This window comes from Pygocentrus nattereri, chromosome 23 (genome assembly GCF_015220715.1).
Source record: "Pygocentrus nattereri isolate fPygNat1 chromosome 23, fPygNat1.pri, whole genome shotgun sequence".
NCBI classification, from domain to species: Eukaryota; Metazoa; Chordata; class Actinopteri; order Characiformes; family Serrasalmidae; genus Pygocentrus; species Pygocentrus nattereri.
The window spans coordinates 2,849,492-2,862,122 of NC_051233.1; the positions used below are offsets into that span (position 1 = coordinate 2,849,492).

General features: G+C 44.7%; 1 protein-coding gene across 1 annotated transcript in view; it reads right to left on the bottom strand.

The window, feature by feature from the left end:
* The window catches only part of LOC108414757 (MOB kinase activator 3B), a 57,297-nt gene extending 52,471 nt beyond the window's left edge, over nucleotides 1-4,826 (bottom strand). The window contains exon 1 of the mRNA XM_037533130.1: nucleotides 4,648-4,826. The gene's annotated coding sequence lies outside the window, so the exon portion shown is untranslated. The remainder of the gene's footprint in view (nucleotides 1-4,647) is intronic.
* Between the last annotated feature and the right edge of the window lie 7,805 nt (nucleotides 4,827-12,631).

Below are 12,631 nucleotides of genomic sequence, written 5' to 3' on the forward strand. Positions count from 1 at the left end.
AGTTTGCTCCATGCTAATTGGTGGGGCATACTTCTCTTCTTAACTACATTAGCTGCGCAGCTCAAGTGCAAAACTAAAGAAACTTCAGACACCAAAGCTGTCCTGGCTGATCCGTTTGGAACGAAGGGAAAATTGTGGAACTTTAACTGTGGGCCAAATTGCTAAGAGATCTACACTCAACATGCTTATGATCAAAGGTCAGTCCTATCCTGCTCAGTCATCTGTCTGCTGTTCTAATGATTACTGTAATTGCAGAGTCTGTTGTAGCAGAACTGATCTCTCGTGTCCCACAGCTCCAGAGAGGCCCGGGGCAAATAAGCCAGTGACAGACTGCCGGGACAGCCTGGGGATGCGAGCGAGTCATTGCGTAACGGCCTTTAAATTAAATGACAACAGAGAAGGGGTCCAGCCGGACGGCGACAGATTGCACGAGGCTTTTCTCGCTTTTCATCGCATTGTTTATTTACGCTGTACATCAAAAGTTTGGGGACAACTTGGCTTTTTTCGTTTCTCAAGCGTGGGACGTTTGGCGCTCCGTTTAAATATTAATTTCTTTTTAAAAGGTCTTGTTGGCATAAAAGAGCTATCTGATAACCCTTTCTGTCTATTTAGCTTCAGCACTCAACTTCATTTTCATCAGGCGTCTTCCACTTCTCATCTGAACGGCTGCCATCAGACAGACAGGGACTGCGCTGTAACAACAGAGTTTTTGGGACCGCTCAGATCCGACCTCTCTGACTCGATGGTTCACACTCGTATAGGTCAGTGATTCAAATCGGTCATTAATGTGATGAACCCGGCCTGAACTGACCCTCATGAGCTCCTCCTGCTCAGTAACGTCACGTGACTGAATCACTGCATCATCAGCACAAACTAACGAGCAGAACGAGCTTCGCTGAGAAGATCATTAACTCTGATCAGCTCTCAGCTTCATTATTAGAGCCAGACGGAGGAGGAAAAGGTGATGAGCTGCTTTTCCACCGTTTACAGGCTTTGACGGCTGTTTGGCGCTGCTGCCATGGTAACGCTGAGTGATGGTGCTATGATACGCATCCAATCTAGGACCACATATAAAAAGTGGCTCAGGTTGGATTTGAAAAGATCAGATTTGCTTGACCGCTGAGTCGTGAAACGCTGCTCTTGTCAAGCTCCTTTAAAGATGGAGCCAGAAACTTTGACTTTTGTTTGATTTATTATTTTTTTAATTAATTGAGCTGGAGATGCTTCTCCGCCGGCTAGCGAGTGCGTTTACATGCACTCAATAATCTGATCGTAATCAGATTTCTGCAGTGATCGGATTATTCAAATGGTCACACAAACACCACACCACGCGCTAGTAATCCAATTAACACAATAAAGAGGCTGGAGTTTAGCTCAGTATCCAGATTCCTCAGTGCTGTGAGCTCGTACTCTGATTTCTCTCAGGTTTCTCAGTCCGACGGCGGTACCGGAAAACAGACGGCGGTACCGGAAAACAGACGGCGGTACCGGAAAACAGACGGCGGTACCGGAAATAAGCGAGCACTTTTGGAGTGATGCTGAAACCAAACACAAAATGAAGGATTTAAATATTCTTCTTCTTCTAAATGATGCATGTTCACATCTTTAGTTAAAGTGGCGTGATGTTAAAAAAACGCCGTGAAGTTTGAGTTTTACGTTTACGTCACGTCATCTTCTTTGAGTTTACTGGCTGGTTGCAAAGCAGAAATCTGATTACTGTCTGACTCTGAATTTGGGCAGTTATTGGATTCACTGATGCGATTGGGTTGTTTTTTAGCATGTGTGTCATTATCTCTTCGCCTCAGTTTAAACCCAGTCCAAATATTTAAAGTGTCTCTTCAGCCGCCGTTCGCTTCTGTGCTGACGCCGGCACGTTCTTGAATCCTTACCTCGGAATGTGTTGGCTGGAGAAGGTCGGAACCTTTGTTGCCGTGGAAAAGAAGGACGCATATGAAGGAGCCTTCGAAATCGGACAGTCTAATCGCGCCACTGTGACGCAATCGGCCTTCAAATGCAGCCTCTGAAGGATGCAGCCCCTGAATCGGGACACAGCTAGGGTCTGTAAACGCTCTGTACGATTACAGTGTGCGCTGCCGGTGCGGCGGACTTGTCTGGGCTATTTTGGAAAGTAATAACTCTGGACTGGCACAAGTACATAAACCTTGAAATCAGAGGAAGCACGAAGCTCTGCTGCCATAAACACAACATGAGAAGGACTCCGAACAACGCTGTCATTCTCTCTGGCTGAAGCTAAAAATATCCACCGTAACTACTTTAAAGTCCTAATGACGGGTGAATACGGACAGGCAGGGATATTGCTTCCTCACTGGCACAGCAGGCAGATGCATTCTGTGCTACTGACTGTGTTTCCTCGCTTTTCCTCCTGACTTCTTAATTAAAGGTCATCTCTGCTCCTGCTCTTCCCGCTGGCCACAAATGAGGAACGTGCAGCTAAGGTCTGCGTTCACTACGGAGCAGTCAAACTGTTGCTGAACTGACTCTTACAGGATCCACGTGTGTCCTAGTGGCCTTCACGGGAGATACTCTGTAAAAAATGAGAGGTCAGCTCAACTTACAACGATTTACTAACTGATTTCATGGCTTTTCTTGAGTTGACTCAACTTGAGGACACCAGAATTCACACAGCTCAAACTTCTTAGTTGAGTCCCTGCTGCTGTTTCTGGGTCTGCAGCTCAGTTAGATAAACAAAACTGAGTGTGTGTTTTACTCAGTTTCTCCACTAGCTGGCGCTCCTTCTATCACACACTCCCATCCGGCATACTTTCCTCTTGGACTTCTGGATATGAACAGCTGTGGCATTGCTGGGATTCAAACTCACAACCTCCTGGTGTCGGGGTGATTTATTAGACAGCTGCACCACATGAGACGATGCGGTGGACTAAACCATCACCCCAGAGGTTGTGAGTTTAAGCCCCAGTGATGCCACAGCCATCCGTAAGTGTTAGCCAAGATTAGGAATGTTTAGAGTGTGTGATGGAAAGAGTCCTGGCTGCTGCGGCAGCTGAGTATATAAAAAAAATTAAAACAAGTTCTTTTATTTACCAAACAGAGACGCAGAGCTGAGAAATAAGAGAACTTCTGACTCACCTGAGAAGTTTGAGCTGTGTGAACTCTGGCGTCCTCAAGTTGAGTCAACTCAAGAAAAGCCATGTAATCAGTTACGACATCATTATGAGTTGAGCTGACCTCATTTTTAGGATTGAGACATTTAAATTTTGATATTTGAAATCTTTGCGTTGTTTTTGAATAAACAGTGGTCAGTTCGGTTTTTATAGAAAAATGTCAATTAAAAATGAAACAAAACAAAGGCGTCCTGTGGCCCTCGGATTTGGTGAAATGTTTTTATAGGGCCTTTTCCGTGGTTGAGTTCGACGTTCCCGCAGTAAGAGGGGAAAGATGCAGGCTGTGGGCCCTTTAAGTGAGCGCGTAGAACAGAACAGAAAGGAACGGAACCGAGGAGAAGAGCAGAAAGGAAGAGGAGCAGAAGCAATGAAAGAGAAGAGATGAAAGGAGGATATAATGGACACACGGCAGGCCTCTACTTGTTTCTGTGAGCCGCCAGTCCAGCGGCTGACCTGCTGAAGCCAGAGCTACAGTGCAGCTTCACTAGCTAATTCAAGGAACATCTGGCACAATACGAGACCAGTGGTTGGTGTAGTGGATACCACCGTTGCCTTCTACGCTGTAGACTGGGGTTCAATCCCCCACCTGGGTAACCACCCTACACTATACCAATAAGAGTCCTTGGGCAAGACTCCCAACACCACCTTGGCCTTCCTGGGTAAAACGATCAAATTGTAAGTCGCTCTGGATCAGAGCGCCAGCCAAATGTCATACATGTAAGACCTACAGAGCTTCTCTCACCTCCAGCTCTCGTTTTCATAACGCCACGCGACCAAAAGACTGAATTTTACGATGAATTAAGTGATAAATTTCCCTTTTTTTAAGCTCAAACGTTTGACCAGTTTGAATCATTTACTCAGATGCTGCGGGTGACATCCTGTATAAATAAAAGTAACGTGTGCCCACGCCTTACTAACACAGGGGAACATGATGTTAATCCGTGGCCACGACTTATTAAGGCATTCGAACGAGATAATTAAGCTGTGGCCACGACTGGGTACGAGATCATGCCGTACTAAGTCATGGCCATGCATCAAGATCTTACTATGTTGCTGCTATGACTTATTTATCTTGTTCCCATGCCTTACTTAGTCGTGGCCACGCATTTCTTTGATTCAACCAGACTAGACAACTTAGAAACCAGAGTAATGCAAAATCTCATACACGGACACTGGTGGGTTAAAACCGCACGCGCGCTTGTTGTGTAATAGACCCCCCTTACAGTATGAATGAAAGACCCCACACGAGCTACTTGGAGCAGCTTCTTATTCAAACTGTCCCGTTCCACCTTAAGCGGTGACGCGCCGGAATGGAAGTGCTGCACCATTTAAGGTGGAACGGGAAGATCGAACAAGACGCTGGCGAACAAGAAACCGACTTCAGCCGCGTCCAAACCGAGCCTGAAGTCCAAACAACAGCGCCACGTGAAAAACGCAGCTGTGAACCGGACGGTGCTCCGCCGGCCACTGCAGACCGGCCGGACGGTGCTCCGCTCGCACTCACCTCTGCTGGACTTTATCCTCCACTTTTCCTTTCGGCTGTCCGTGTCCCGTCTGTAAATCCCCCTCTTTCTCTTTCTTTCTTTCTCTTTCTCTCTCTCTCTCTCTCTCCCTCTCTCTACACACGCGCTCTCTCTCTCTCCCTCTCTCTACACACGCTCTCTCTCTCTCTCTCTACACTCTCTCTACACACGCTCTCTCTCTCTCTCTCCCTCTCTCTACACACGCTCTCTCTCTCTCTCTCTACACTCTCTCTACACACGCTCTCTCTCTCTCTCTCCCTCTCTCTACACACGCGCTCTCTCTCTCTCTCTACACTCTCTCTACACACGCGCTCTCTCTCTCTCTCTACACTCTCTCTCTCTCTACACTCTCTCTCTCTCTCTCTCTCTCTCTACACTCTCTCTACACTCTCTCTCTCTCTCTTTCTCTCTCTACACTCTCTCTACACACTCTCTCTCTCTCCCTCTCTCTACACACGCGCTCTCTCTCTCTCTCTCTCTCTCTCTCTCTCTCTCTCTCTACACTCTCTCTCTCCCTCTCTCTACACACGCGCTCTCTCTCTCTCTCTCTCTACACTCTCTCTCTCTCTCTCTACACTCTCTCTACACTCTCTCTCTCTCTCTTTCTCTCTCTACACTCTCTCTACACACTCTCTCTCTCTCTTTCTCTCTCTACACTCTCTCTACACACTCTCTCTCTCTCTCCGTCTGATTCCCGCTTCGCTTTCTGCGCAAATGATATCCGACTCGTGAATGAATCGGTTATGTGAATTGGTTCTTTTCAGTGAATCAGAGGAATCGATTCTCACATCCAACACAAGCAAACTTTTTGCGCTGTCAGATCTGGACTGCAGTGCCATCCTGTGGACACGGTCTATAACACAAGCGTTCAGATCAAAGGAAAAGTTTAATCCTTTATAAAGAAGCTGAATTTCAGCGAAATGCGCGCCTTTAAAGTAAGAGATCGCGCAATAATGACCCCGTACACTAAATTAACGGTCCTTCGAGGTTCTTTAGCAAAGACAGCGGTTTTATACAGAACCACGAACACAAAGAATCATTTGCGTGCTTAGATGGATCTTTAAATGGATCTCAGGATAAAGAAATATCAAAAAATAATGACTTAGTATCTCAAAATAATGACTTGGTATCTCAGAATAATCACATAGTATCTCAGAAGTATGAGATAACAAAAGGTAATGACTCAGTATCCAGGCCTGGAGCGGCCAGGAGCTGTTATAATTACACATAATTATCTGGATGTTTATCTTAAGATAACAATTATCTCACTATTTCAAGTTAACAGCTTCATTATGTTGAGATGACAAGATAAATAAGCTCAAGATAATTAACTTATCACAAGATAACATTTTTTATCTTGAGAACGAGATAAGTAACTTGTTATTTCAAGATAACATTTTTAAATCTTGAGATAAGTAACTTGTTACCCCAAGATAATTAACTCATCTCAAGATAACATCTTTTTTATCTAGAGATAAGATAAGCAACTCATTATTTCAGACAATTTTATGTTGCGATAAGATAACTTGTTACATCAAGATAATTAACTCATTGTCTCAAGATAACATCTTTTTACCTTGAGATAACAAGACAAATAACTCATTATTTCAAGATTATCTTGTTATCTCAACATAACAAAATTGTCAACCTGTTATCTTAAAATAACAATTGAGAAAGTTGTAACTACCTCGTGGCCTCTGTATTAATAATCTGTATTATTAGTTATCTGTAGTTATCTGTAGTTAAAATGACTTTATTAGGTACACCTTGCTAAAAGAAACTTTTTTATATCTTTTAAATTAATGTGTCATTTTCTTCTGATACTAAATGAATACTCATCTCGTCTATAACTGTTTTATCACCTGCGCTATATTATTTAAAATGATTATTATTGTTGTTATTTTTATACTGTCATATTCTCCAGCTGTCCAACAAATCTGAGGTTCCATGTGCCAAAAACAGTCCAAATTCATTTTTTGAGTGTTTCCAAACAGTTTTTGTCCCTTTGAATCAAACAACCTGTTTTTGTTACTGTGCCTTTAAGACTGATTTCTGTAAATGACCTCTGTTCTGATTGGCTGTATTGCGCCTCCTTTAAAAAGCAGTCTGGGCTGAAACACTCCTTATAGCTTCAGTGAGTGGGCGGGGCTAAACTGTTGTGGGCTGAATAGGTGCGTATACGTAAATCAGTGAATCCCAAACAAGCTGCTTTGCGACTTCTTTCCTATAGCGATCGATGTGGATGGGGGTCCAGGAACTGCATGAGGGTCCCAAATGTTGATGGGGGTAAGTCAGATTTTGTCTTGTGTGTGTTGCTGTCCTTACATCCCAGCCTAAAACTAGCCTTTAAGGTATTGGAGGTGTGATGCGGTGTTTAGTAGTGCAGTGTTGCATCCCTCAGTCTCACTGGGTCTCATGGTTTTATATCATTTTCATTTTATGTTCATCTGTGTTCTCTTAATACAATACCCAGAATGCATTACGCAAGCACATCATATAACCATTGGGAGACCCCCAAATACACACACAGTGATAGACACCTCCTGATGTAGAGGCTAATATATCATCGCTGGCCAATGAAAAACAAGCATCTCCAAAATAGTAACTTCACAGGACAGGGCAAAAACTCTCTTATCTTTTAATGTAGGTCAATGCAAAAGGATTGAGTCCAGGTGATTTTAGAGCATTTCTATTGGTCCATGCATCATGAAATTTTGGCACAACGTAAAGGACAACCGGTGTGTTGAAATGATGCAAAAAACAAAAAAAATAGACAAAAATGGAGATACGTGGTTTACTTTGAACAGCGACGATATACGGATGTGATCAGTGGTGGACAGTAATTAAGTAAATGCAATTAGTTTCTGTTCTCTTGCTCAGCCTGAGGGCAGCCACAAGAATCTGTGAAGAAAAAGAGGACAACCACAAAAAGGAGGAGGGGGACAGGAACAGGATATAAAGGCCAAAAAAAAGCAGGAAGGCAGAAGACCACCAATACAGAAGAGTGATGGCATGAGCCATGGTGGCCTGGTCAAAAGGGGTCAGGGGTAGGAAAGCGGGGTAGGGTGGGGGTGAGAGAGATACCATGCAAAGGAACAGGAAGAGGGACCGATAGAGGAGCCGAGAGGAAGAGGGACAGATAGAGGAGCCGAGAGGAAGAGGGACAGATAGAAGAGCTGACAGGGAGAGAGACAGATAGAGGAGCTGACAGGGAGAGAGACAGATAGAGGAGCTGAGAGGAAGAGAGACAGATAGAGGAGCTGACAGGGAGAGAGACAGATAGAGGGGCCGAGAGGAAGAGGGACAGATAGAGGAGCCGAGAGGAAGAGAGACAGATAGAGGAGCCGAGAGGAAGAGGGACAGATAGAGGAGCCGAGAGGAAGAGGGACAGATAGAGGAGCCGAGAGGAAGAGGCACAGATAGAGGAGCCGAGAGGAAGAGGGACAGATAGAGGAGCTGAGAGGAAGAGGGACAGATAGAGGAGCTGAGAGGAAGAGGGACAGATAGAGGAGCCGAGAGGAAGAGGGACAGATAGATAGAGTCCTGCTGGTGACAGCCTGTATAAATAATGCGTGGCCACAACGTAGTAAGGCATGGGAACAGGACAATTAAGTCATGGTCACGGCTTAGTAAGGCATGGGAATGAGATCATCCTAATGCATGGCCACAACTTAGTAAGGTGTGGTCACGGCTTAGTAAGGCATTTATCTTATCCAGAGCGACTTACAATTTGTTAATTTTACACAGGCTGGTGAAGGCGGTGTTGGGAGTCTTGCCCAAGGACTCTTATCGGTATAGTAGGCGCTGCCCTGGTGGGGGACAGAACCCCAGTCTACAGCGTAGAAGGCAGAGGTGTTACCCACTACACTAACCAACCACAGGCATGGGAATGAGATCATCCTAATGCATGGCCACAACATAATATGGGAACAAGATAATTAAGTCATGGCCATGACTTAGTGAGGCATGGGAATGACCTCCTAATGCATGGCTATAATTTAGTAAGGCGTGGCCACAACATAGTAAGGCATGGGAACAGGATAAGTCATCACCATGACTTAGTAAGGCATGGGAATTAAATCCTAATGCATAGCCACAACTTAGTCAGGCATGATCTTGACTTATGACCATGACTTAATCATCTTATTCCCACCCCTCACCAAGTCGTTTCCACACACTATGTATATGGGATGTCACCAGTGGGGCTCGGAACTTCCACGCAGGACTGTAATCTGGGTGGTCTGAGGGTGGGTCAGCAGTGGTGGGTGGTCTGGCCTTATTGAGCCAGTGGACTGACATATGCTCGCTATCTAGGAAGCTACATGAAAAACAAAACATTAGTCAAAAAAAAAAAAGAAAAAAAAAAGTGAGCATTAGCCACACAGCTAACAAACACATCATCACTCAGCATCGCCGTCTAAACATGTTAAAGCACCAAATTAGGACCACGGCTCCATGAACGAATCTGCAGCTTCTTTATTACTTCGCATTATTTTCTTTATTCAACTCCACACTCGGTTCACATTTTGCTGGTTGCAGAAATCCAATGACTGCGGAAATTTACCGCACCCCCAAAAACCTGCGACCACCTCAAAGTTGGGTCTAAGCGAGTACGGAATAAAACAGGCCTAGAGACCCCTCGCCCCGGCCCCTCAGCCCTCAGCCCTCCATTTCACACGCTCACGTCTGGGGTGGGGCGTCCTGATTCTTGTTGAGATAGAGGGGTGGGGCGAAGTGTTGGGGCTACATGACCCTCCAAACGGAGAAACGGGCAAAACGGCTGTACAAGCGACCAAAGAAACCCACAAATGTGAGAATCTTCTCAGTTAGAAAATGACAATAACCACTGTTTTATCTTAGTTTAATGCCATTTCAGTGGATTATGGTCCTTTTCTTCATAACAAGCATAAAAAATCAATAGCATTCTGCTGATGCCTCGGGAGCCAGCTAGACAAATTTCCATTTAAGGTGAAACAGGAAAATTCAAACAAGAATCTGGACAATCTCTGACTTCAGCTTCACATCACTGAAGAATTAACGGGGGTGATGATAAATAACTGCCCCCCTCTTTGAAGGCGTATGATCCCTAAATGTAACTAAAGCCCAGCAGTGAGGAGCTGAACTTTCCCCTCCTCTGCTGTCCCTGCAGACGGGCCGCGTCGCCTACAGAGCGGCGCTAGTAGCTGTTAATGAAGTGATGCTCTTTTATTAGAGGGTCCCGTTTCAGAGGGAAGATCTCAACCACTGCCCTGTAACTCAGTTCCAAGGAGTTAGGGTGACACTTGAAAACAAGGGGGTAGGGTAGAAAGACGAAATGGGACAGGGCCTAAATGTGTAAATCAGAACTTTCTCCAGTTTAGTCAGTTTAGCTCCGTGTTAGTTCACTGGTTTCACAACAGGACGCCGAGGGCGGTCAGGATTTCCAAGATTGCATCCACGCCTTCTGAATTGACTCTGAATTTCTGAATGGTGCAACAGGACCTGTGAACCTGCCACGGAACGAACTGACATAGCCGAACGACAAGAAACAGTTACGTAACGAAACGAAAAATGCAGTGTTTGATTAAAACACAAACACGGGATTAATCTAATGCATGTGTGTTCAAACAGTCAGTCCAGATTAGGGACCACACCATAAGGCAGCTTTGATTCAGCCAACAACTCCGAGCCAAAGATCAAGCACATCTTTTCTTTTCTTTCCTGTGTATATGGCTTTCATTGATTTCAAACATTATTACTGTTTAGGGAGCAATAAATATCACTAGGTCACCTACAGACACCACAGAACCACAAATAAAGCCCTTTGAAAATTAACATCGTCAATTTCTGCATCGGTCTGCACGGCTTGTAAGGTAAGTCCAGCTTGGTCAGCTGACGAAAGCTCTCTTTGACAGGGATTGTCCTCTTCTGAAAAGGACTGGAAGGAAAAGAACAACTTTTCGGGAAAAAAAACATTCCAGTGGAACAGTCCAGTGAAGAGAAAACGCCAAGGAAATGATTTGTGGTCAGTCGAAGTTTCAGAGGCATGAGCTACTCGCCGGGAGTCCACGATCGATTATTTTCACATTTTGAATCAGCGCTAAAGATCAAACTCCACCAGCATCAGACTTTTCATGGTCACGACTACAATGAACGAATCATACACCGATCAGGACCCCCATAGACCCTCACAGAGCAGGTACTGTTTGGGTGGTGGATCATTCTCAGCACTGCGGTAACACTGACGTGGTGGTGGTGTGTTAGTGTGTCGTGCTGGTATGAGTGGATGAGACACAGCAGTGCTGCCGGAGTTTTTAAACACTGTGTCCACTCACTGTCCACTCTATTAGACACTCCTACCTTGTCGGTCCACCTTGTGGATGTAAAGTCAGAGACGACAGCTCATCTGCTGCTGCACAGTTTGTGTTGGTCATCCTCTAATCCTTCATCAGTGGTCACAGGACGCTGCCCACAGGACGCTGTTGGCTGGATATTTTTGCTTGGTGGACTATTCTCAGTCCAGCAGCGACACTGAGAGCACTGCTGAGTCTGATCCACTCAGACCAGCACAACACACACTAACACACCACCACCACCACGTCAGTGTTACCGCAGTGCTGAGAAAGATCCACCACCCAAACAGTACCTGCTCTGTGAGGGTCCATGGGGGTCCTGACCACTGAAGAACAGGGTAACAGAGTATCAGAGAAACAGATGGACTACAGTCTGTAACTGTAGAACTACAGAGTGCAGCTATACAGTAAGTGGAGCTGATGAAGTGGACGATGAGCGTAGAAACGAGGAGGTGGTCAGAATGTTACGCCCAATCATCGTTTCTAATGTTCAAGTACATTAACCCAAAGAAAACTAACAACATGAGCAGAAATGGATAAAGACGTCCGATCACGCCAGTAACAGGTTCGCACACGCTAGTAGTTTCAACAAGTGCTATAGACCTTTCTAGGAAAAAAAACAGAAAAACTCACTTTTTAACTATTTTTTCAGGATAACAGGTCCAGATTGTACACAGAGTAATTCCTATTATTAAGCAGTTGACAAAGTTCAACTGCTATTGTGCAAAGGAAATGTGCCCCATGTGGTTAATGGTACTAGAACGTTCTGCAAAAGCTAAATCAAAAAAACGCAATATCACTCGTTCCAATCTGAACTCGGGGTGTAATATATGGTCACTGTCTTAACAAAACCTAAAGTGTAACTAAAAAAAACAAACAAACTCTAACGCAAGTTAAACGGGAATTCCACTGGTTTTTAACTCGATCATTCAACAGTGGTTTGATTTGATCTCTGTACAGTGGTGCTTTCAGGAACCAGGTGTCACAATGCGCCCAGTGTAACTGCCCATTGTATTCGCTATGCAAAATGACCAGTGAACCAACACAGGCCTTCTGAGGTTTTATATCGCCGCTGTCGGAAGAAAAGCTCCTATCTCCATTTTTGTCTTTTTCCGGTTTTTGACACAATTTGAAAGCGCCTGCTGTCCTTTGATTGGACCAAAAGAAACGACCCCAAAACGACTTGGAAAGACGTCTGGTTCCATTGACTTCAAAGTAAAGCAGGTTTTTTCCTTCTCCTGTAAAGTCACCATTTTGGAGATACGAGTTTCGAGTGGATTAAAATAAATATTTAGTCTTAAAACTACCATAAAACAATCAGGCAGCATGTTCGTAACTGATTTGTGAAATTTCGTGAGCTTTTAGAGGCTTTGGATGTCTGGTTCCTATCACCACCACTGTGAAGAGAAAAAAAAAAGTTTTTTTTTTCTAAAATTGCACATTTCACATAAAACCACATCTAAGGCTTCGTTCACATTACCAGGCTGAAGTGGCACAAATCCGGTTTTCTGCCCAAATGTTACTTCAGGGCTGTGTGGACAAATCCGACCCGACTGACTTTCATATGTGGTCCTAGATCGGATACGTATCCGATTTGTGGTCACGCGACCTTAACGTGACGCTCAGGTCAGAA